Genomic DNA, 7824 nt, shown 5'->3' on the forward strand with positions numbered 1-7824 from the left:
TCATATTTAATAAATTAAATTAAAAATAATTTTTAATAAATATAAATAGTCATAATAATATTTAATAAAATAATTTTTAAAATTAAAAATACTGTAATAAATATAATATACGAATAAAATTAAATATTTATTAATATGTTAGACTTTTTTATTTTAATAAACATAAATAACTTTAAAAAGTTCTTTTTTGAATGTTTTCAAAAACATTCTTAATTTTTGAATATAAATTCATAATTTTTTTACCAAACATAAAATATTTACTTTTAAAACTCTTGAAAAATGTTAACGAAACTAAGGGTGTTCATGGATCGGATTGTAGCCGCAGATCTGCGGTAAATATCCGCATCTGATCCAAAAATTATGGATACGATCTGATTCGCAGACTAAATATCTGCAAGAATTGGATCGCGGATATATGTTCTACATCCGCATATTATAAGAACCGAATTTTAATTAATAAATTAATTTAAATAAAATAATAATTAAATTGTCCAAAATAGGTTAGAAATTTAGAAATGTTAATTTGAAAATTTAAATATTATATTTAGACTCAATAGATTTTTTTGAGTGAGAAAATATAATTTTCTACGAAAAATTGCGTAAAAACGCGTACCGGTAAATTAGCCGGTAGTACCGACTCAAGTCTGTCAAGTACTGTGTAAGAATAATAAAAATAGTAGAAAAGTTTAAGAAAATACTTAGAATTTAAAACCTGACACTAATCTTAAAGGTTTTGACCCAAAGTGGGGGCAAACGGACAAAAAACGCTAATGGGTTGGATCGAACCCAAGCCCAACTTATATAAATACCCTTTAATGAGCATTCAGCTTATTTCCACCCTAATTTGAAGAAAGGAGCGCTAATGTGAAGAGAGAAATAGAGATTGAGATTTCACTATTCACCCTCATCTTTATTTGCTTGTATCTTGAGTTACGGAGTTCTAATTGATGAGCCGTTTGCGGTCACGTGAAGCTCTGGTCAAGCTCTTCAATTCTGGATAAACAAGTTGGTAAGGAATTTGACTTCTCTAGCCCAGTTCTCTCTTCCCAATAAATTTGAAACTTTGGTTATGGTGAATGAGTGATTTTTGTGATTTTAGGTATTTAGGTACAATCTAGCACTTGATTGCTATCGGGTTTTGTCCCAATCAACATCGGGTAAGGTGAGTATATTCAAATCCCTTGTGATTTTGTGTATATATAAAACCCTAGGTTTGATTTGTGAAATTTTGTGTATTTGCTAGCTTAAATTGGTTGTATGAAGTATATTGGTGAATTGGTTGCTTGGAAGTGGACTTGGTGGTTGAGCTCATTGAACTTGGTTGAGGATTTTGGCATTTTGTGCATATTGAAAATCGGTTAAGATATGATTTTGGTTTTCTCTATGTAATATGTAATGTTTCTGGACACTTAGGATAGTAGACCATATGATAGGATTGAATTGATTATATGGTTGCTTGAATTGTGATCGTGTTATATGCATGTTGATGGAAATTGAATAAATGGTATGGTTGAGATATAATTGTGGTGGAATGTTAATATGATGATGATAAATGATAGATGATGATTGTAAGTATGGAATATTATTGATGAATAAAGTTGTTGAGATTTGATTGAGGAATGGGTGAATTGAATGATAAATTAGGTGTGAAAATGATAGAGAAAATAGAATGTTAAGTGATGAAATATATGGATGGGATTGTGGGTCTTGAATAGTGAGTTTTGACATGATTTAGAATGTATATAAATTTGTTTGGTTTTGAAAATTTTGGAAACTAGAGAATTTGCAAAACTTTGTTTTTACTGAATTTTGGCGGATCATAACTTGAGCCTTAAACCTTAAAATTGAGTGATCTTTATTTTAAATTAAAGATAATTTTAAGAACTTTAAAATGATATAAAGTTTGAGGAAAATAGAGTTTTGTAGAGAAGGTTATGAACGTTTGAAAATTCTGCAGCTTTAAATTTTTCTAAGTTTGCTAAGGGTCGTGTACGCGACACAGTGCACATGACGCAGGCATTCTTCATTGTCTGGGAGTCTCGCGTATGCGGGCACTGCACGCGTACACGGAAGTCCAAATTTTTATCCTTGCTACGCAAATTTTCACACGCGACGCGAGCATTCCATTTGGTTTTGGATACTCGCGTAAGCGAGCAGGGTGCCGCGTATGCGGACACCCAATTATCTATACATGCGTACGTGGGGCAGGGGTTCGTGTACTCGAAATCCATGTTTTGCTGAAAAATTATGTTCTTCACCTTTTCAAGGATTCTCTAACTTTCTAAACTTCTTTAATTACCATTTAAGATTTCTATCTAGTAAATAGGTCCTAAGACTATTAGAGGTGAGTTAGTAAATTAAATTGATGAATTTCTATTATAAGTTTACAAAACGGTGATTAAGCTTGGAAAGTTCAGTGGATGGAATAGCTTGAGTGTCTTGGTGGAGTGTTGAGGTGACAATGAATTGATAAACATGGATGATTATGATTAATTAAATGAGTATAAGCGAAATTATGCTATGAGCAGTGATCTCTGAGATTGAGTATGTGATTGTGATATGTATTGTTCTCCGTCGTAGGTGCTGTGGTAGTCTCACTGCCTATGTTCAGATGTGAAGGCTGTTGCAGTCTCCTGCTCACGTGACATGCATTGAATTGGTAAGTCGCTATGCGCCTCGGATAAGGGTTGTGGTAGTCTCCTGCTCTTCGAAGTAGCGGTGCTGGCATAGGGGCTGAGGCAGTCTCCCTCTTACGTTGAGATGTGAGGATTGAGGCAGTCTCCCTCTCACATAACCTTTTTGCCACCGGAGTGAACTCAGACACTATAACCCAAAAGAGTGTGCCGGACATTATAACTCATGGGGAACAAGATAAAGTGCTGGGCACTAGAAAGAGTGAGCAGGGAACTATAACCCTGGTCGTGGTAGAAAGGCGACATCCTGGAGATGTGTCGGGTTGGCATTTTGAACCGACAAGTGATATCACGAGCCAAATAGGATAGACATTCATCGTATGCATATTTTACATGCTTGCTTGCTTTGATTACTTGGGTTATGCCTATTTGAATAACATGTCTAAATGTTAGTTGATTTACCTGCTGTATATGTATACTATTTGTGCTTTAGTCGTTTGCATTATATGTGTTTTACTAGCGTTGAGGACGATCGGTAGGCGGTGGCGATGGGATCACACGGAGGCTAGGTTGGTGAAGGTTGTGGGATAGCGGTGACTAGTTTAGTTAGAAATCCCCTAAGTTAGAATACCCTAATTATGGTTTATATTTTATGTTTCGTTAAACTTGAATATCTGTATTGATATGAAGTTCTAGAATTGCCTTTGGCATCCCGGAACCTTATATCTTACATATTGGATACTGTTACCATACTGAGAAACCCGAGTCTCATATCATATGTTGTTGTTGTTTTTCAGATACAGGTCGTAACCCACCTCGATGAGTTGCAAATGGTGACAAAGCAGAGGATCGCTTCTATCTTTTATATTCTGTTTATTTTTTATGTAGTTTCTCTCACTCTTGTATAAGGAACTTGTTGCCTTAGTGGCATTACTTTGAGAGATAGTATGTTGCTGTTTTAAATTCTAAAAATTCTGTTGTATTTCAGTTCGAGCTAACCGACCTAAACTCCGCAGGCTGTGTTTAGTTCTCTTATATATATATATATATTACTCCTAGTGTCTTGTATCCCAGGCTCCTTTTTCTTACCTTTATACATTTAGTTATCGTGAGTGACGTTGTGTGCATTTTATTTCTATTTTTATGTCCTTGAACTATATTGATGAGTTTGGAAAACTCTTATTTAATTTTGATGATGAACAAACATTATTGAAATATTTAAATACAAAATTATTAATTTGATCTTAATTCACATTTGCTTAATTAATATTTTTGTTGTGCAGATTTTATGTTGGGCCGAAAAATGAGTTTCTAGTTTAAGCCCAATGATCAGCCTTGCTACATGTCTCTCATACCATGAGGCTGAATTATTAAATGGGCCAGAATAAATATTATTGTTGCAAGCCCAAACAAATGCTTTCTTATGTGCTCTATGCTTGATTCGAAACAAATTTTATCAGGAAAGCAAATGTTATTAATTGGGCCAGCTTTAATTTCAATACTACAAGCCCAAGTCTTATTAGTGTTGAATGGTTCCAAGCCTGGTCCGAAACTAAGAAAGCAAATAGGCTTCATGCTTTCCAATGGATTCCATTGCTTTCTAAGAATGGATTTCAAAACTTAATAAGCTAGCCTTGGAAACATGAGAGAGAACTTGACTTTGATTTGATAGGGAATCATTATGATTAATGCTATACGCTACTCAAAGCAAGGGAAGTAAAAGCAATCTATCAATATGTTTTAATTTCATTTAATTGCTTTTACTTTAACTTCACATTCTCTCTCATCTCTTTCTTCTTCTTCCTTCGGTCCTTGTCCAGGAAACTATGGACGCTATGCTCATCAACCAAAAAAAGGAAGAAGTTGCATGCATCAAGACCATCAAGCTGATGATGGCAAGAAAATATACTAAAATAAAAATGAGCTGTGACTAAGATACTCACCAAATATGGTTAGATTTGGTGAGGTTATCTTGAGTTCTTCATGCTCAAAATGGAAGGTAAAGATTCGGCCAACAAGGGAGATTCTTGAAGCATGGCTTGACTTTGATTCTGTTTAACCACCACAGGGAGTAGCTAGAGTGGCGAAGTGATGGTTAAGGCAGAGATTGAAGCAGATGAAGTCATTATCATCATGAAGCATCAAGGGCCAGAAATCCATCTTGGAGAGCAAGCCAAGGATGGAGAGCTCGGATTGATGAAGGGTGATGATCAAGAAAGGACTAGAGGTAATTGCATGTTGGGTTTTGCATGGTTATCTCTTCTCTCTCTATGTGGCCGAACCGGTTCTGTTTGTTGAAGGAGGAAGAAGTTGGTTCGATTGTTGGCTTCAATAAGTGGAGGCTTCCCTCTTCTATATTAAGGGTGAACAACCACTGTTTGGAGCAAGGAGAAAATTTGAGAGTGCAAGGCACAGTGTTCTCAGAGCTACCTGAGCTAACAGTTTTCTCTTTTCCTTCAATGTATTCTGTTTAGTATTTTCTGTTTAATTTTGTCATGTCTTGAGTCTCATGAAAAAAGGCAAACAGTGAGGTTTGTATGAAAAAAGCCATAGAGCGGAAAAAGGCAGAGAGTGCAAAATTAAAAGAAAAAGCCATAGATGTCTTAGAGTTCCTTTGTTCATCTATGTTGAGTTTCATGATTCTGTGGAAATCCCCTTGTAAGTTGGGTTAGCACTTTACAGTTTGTAATCAGGTTGATTATAGTGAAATTCCATCATGGTTGTGATGGAGACTGGATGTAGGCTGCACTGCACTTAGCAGCTGAACCAGGATATATCTGGGTGTAATCTCTCGTCTCTCCTACTCCATTTCTGTTTTCTACTGTACAGGAGCAAAAACTAAAAATGTCACGTGCAAAGTGACGAGACAAAACAAAAAGTCTCGTGACTAGGGACGAGATAAAAGAAAAAAGTCTCGTGTCCAGAGACGAGCTAAAACAAAAAAGTCTCCTCTGAATTCAGCAAGTGTTAGCAACAAAAAGGGGGCTAAGATTCAACCCCCTTCTCTTAGCCACTGAAACCATCAATTGGTATCAGAGCTTGGTCTCAAAGAGATTAAGCTTTGCAGCTTGGAGCAAAGATCCTCATGGCGGAAAATAGTGGTGCAAATATGGTGTCTTATAATCTAACTGAAGGTCAATCAAGCAACAGACCCCCTCTTTTCAATGGGAAAAATTATACCTATTGGAAGGAGAGGATGAAGATATTTGTACAAGCAGTGGATTATAGACTATGGAAAATCATCTTGGAAGGACCACAATATCCAACTGTTACAAGTGCCGAAGGAGTTGTTTCTCTCAAACCTGAAGCAAGATGGACAGAAGAAGATAGGAAGAAGGTAGAGTTAAATGCCAAGGCAATAAATCTGCTCAACTGTGCTATAAGCTTCGAAGAGTACCAACGGATATCAAGATGCTCAACGGCAAAGGAAATCTGGGACAAATTGCAAATCACCCATGAAGGAACTACCATTGTAAAGAAGACTCGGACAGATATGTTGAATAGAGAGTATGAAATGTTTACAATGAAGGAAGGAGAGTCCATTAATGAACTGTTCGAACGGTTCAATGCTATCATTGTTGGCTTAGATGCTCTAGGAATTACACATTCTGAATCTGTGCTAGTGAGAAGAGTGTTGAGATGTCTCACAAAAGAGTGGGAAACTAAAGCTTTAATTATTTCTGAGAGCAGTAGCTTAGATTCCATGACACTTGATGATTTGAGAGGAAATCTTCTTGCTTTTGAAAATACCTATTTAAAAAAAGATACAAAAAAGAAAGGAATTGCTTTTTCTTCTGTGACTAACCCTCTGGATGATGAATCCAGTGATAACTCTTCTAAAAATGAGTTTGTGTTGTTTGCAAAAAATTCAGAAAAATGGCTAAGCTCAAAAGCAAAGGCAGCAGCACAAGGAGAGTGAAGAAAGACCTCAGCAAAGTAACTTGCTACAATTACAAGGAAATGGGGCATTTCAAATCTGACTGTCCCAAGCTGAAGAATGAAGAAAAGCCGAAAAGAGGAAAGAAGAAAGGACTGATGGTCTCATGGGAAGACTTGGAGAATGATTCTGATGATGATGATGAAGAAACTGAGACCAAGTCACAAACATGTCTCATGGCAGACCACATAGATCATGTAGTCTTTCATAACCCTAATACTGAAGATCTTCATCTTATGATAGACCACCTCTCTGAAAAAATAAGATGTTTTTTGCTGAAAAATCAAGAACTTGAACAAAAAATCACCATTCTCAAGGCTGAAAACAGTTTTTTAAAAGAAAAAGTAAGAGAGGCCGAAACTGCTTGTGATATTGTTGAAGAGAATAAACAGTTAAGAGCCCAAGTTAGAAGCTGTGAAAGTAACCATTCTGTTCTTGCATATGTGGATTGTTTTAAGCAAAATGAAGAGTTGCTTAAAGAGGTTAAAAGACTTAAGGAAGACTTAGCCAAGTTTACACAAAGTTCCGAAAGTTTAAATCACATCTTGGCTAGTCAAAAACCTCTTTATGATAATGGAAGGGAATTTGAAAATCAAGATTTTGAAAATTCTGTGATGACTTAGGGATTTCTCATAATTTTTCATGTCCTAGAACCCCTCAACAAAATGGGGTGGTTGAAAGAAGGAATAGAAGCCTTCAAGAGATGACTAGGGCTATGCTATGTGAGAATGAAATTCCTAAATTTTTGTGGGCTGAAGCTGTAAACACAGCATGTTATATTTTGAATAGAACAATCATTAGAAAAAGGGTTAAAGAAAACCCCTTATGAGCTATGGAAAGGAACCCCTCCAAATCTTAAGTACCTTCATGTTTTTGGATGCAAATGTTTTGTGCTTAATAATAAAGAAAATCTTGGAAAGTTTGATCCAAAATTCTATGAAGGAATGTTTGTTGGATATTCCACCACAAGCAAGGCCTATAGAGTTTATCTCAAAGAGCATAGAACCATAGAGGAATCCATACATGTTACTTTTTGTGATTCTAACTTAATTCCCAGTATTGTGAAGGATATTGATTCAGATTGTGAAGAGGCTGGAACAAATAAAGAAAATCCCAAATCTGTGCAAAATGAAGAATCTGTCAGCCCAGTTTTGTCTCGTCAGATTGGAGGAGATATTTCCATTTTGTCTCCTGAGCAGGCACGAGCAACTGAAACAGTGAGACCACCAGAAGTTCATCAAAGCTCTACACCTG

At 36.0% G+C, this 7824-nt stretch overlaps 1 long non-coding RNA gene across 1 annotated transcript in view; it reads left to right on the forward strand.

Annotated features, from left to right (window-relative positions):
• LOC110264492 overlaps positions 1–4126 on the forward strand; it is an 11955-nt gene extending 7829 nt beyond the window's left edge. The window contains exons 2-3 of the long non-coding RNA XR_002350672.1: positions 3198–3202; positions 3955–4126. This is a non-coding gene — a long non-coding RNA (uncharacterized LOC110264492). The remainder of the gene's footprint in view (positions 1–3197; positions 3203–3954) is intronic.

The sequence above is a fragment of the Arachis ipaensis genome, chromosome B07, assembly GCF_000816755.2.
Source record: "Arachis ipaensis cultivar K30076 chromosome B07, Araip1.1, whole genome shotgun sequence".
NCBI classification, from domain to species: Eukaryota; Viridiplantae; Streptophyta; class Magnoliopsida; order Fabales; family Fabaceae; genus Arachis; species Arachis ipaensis.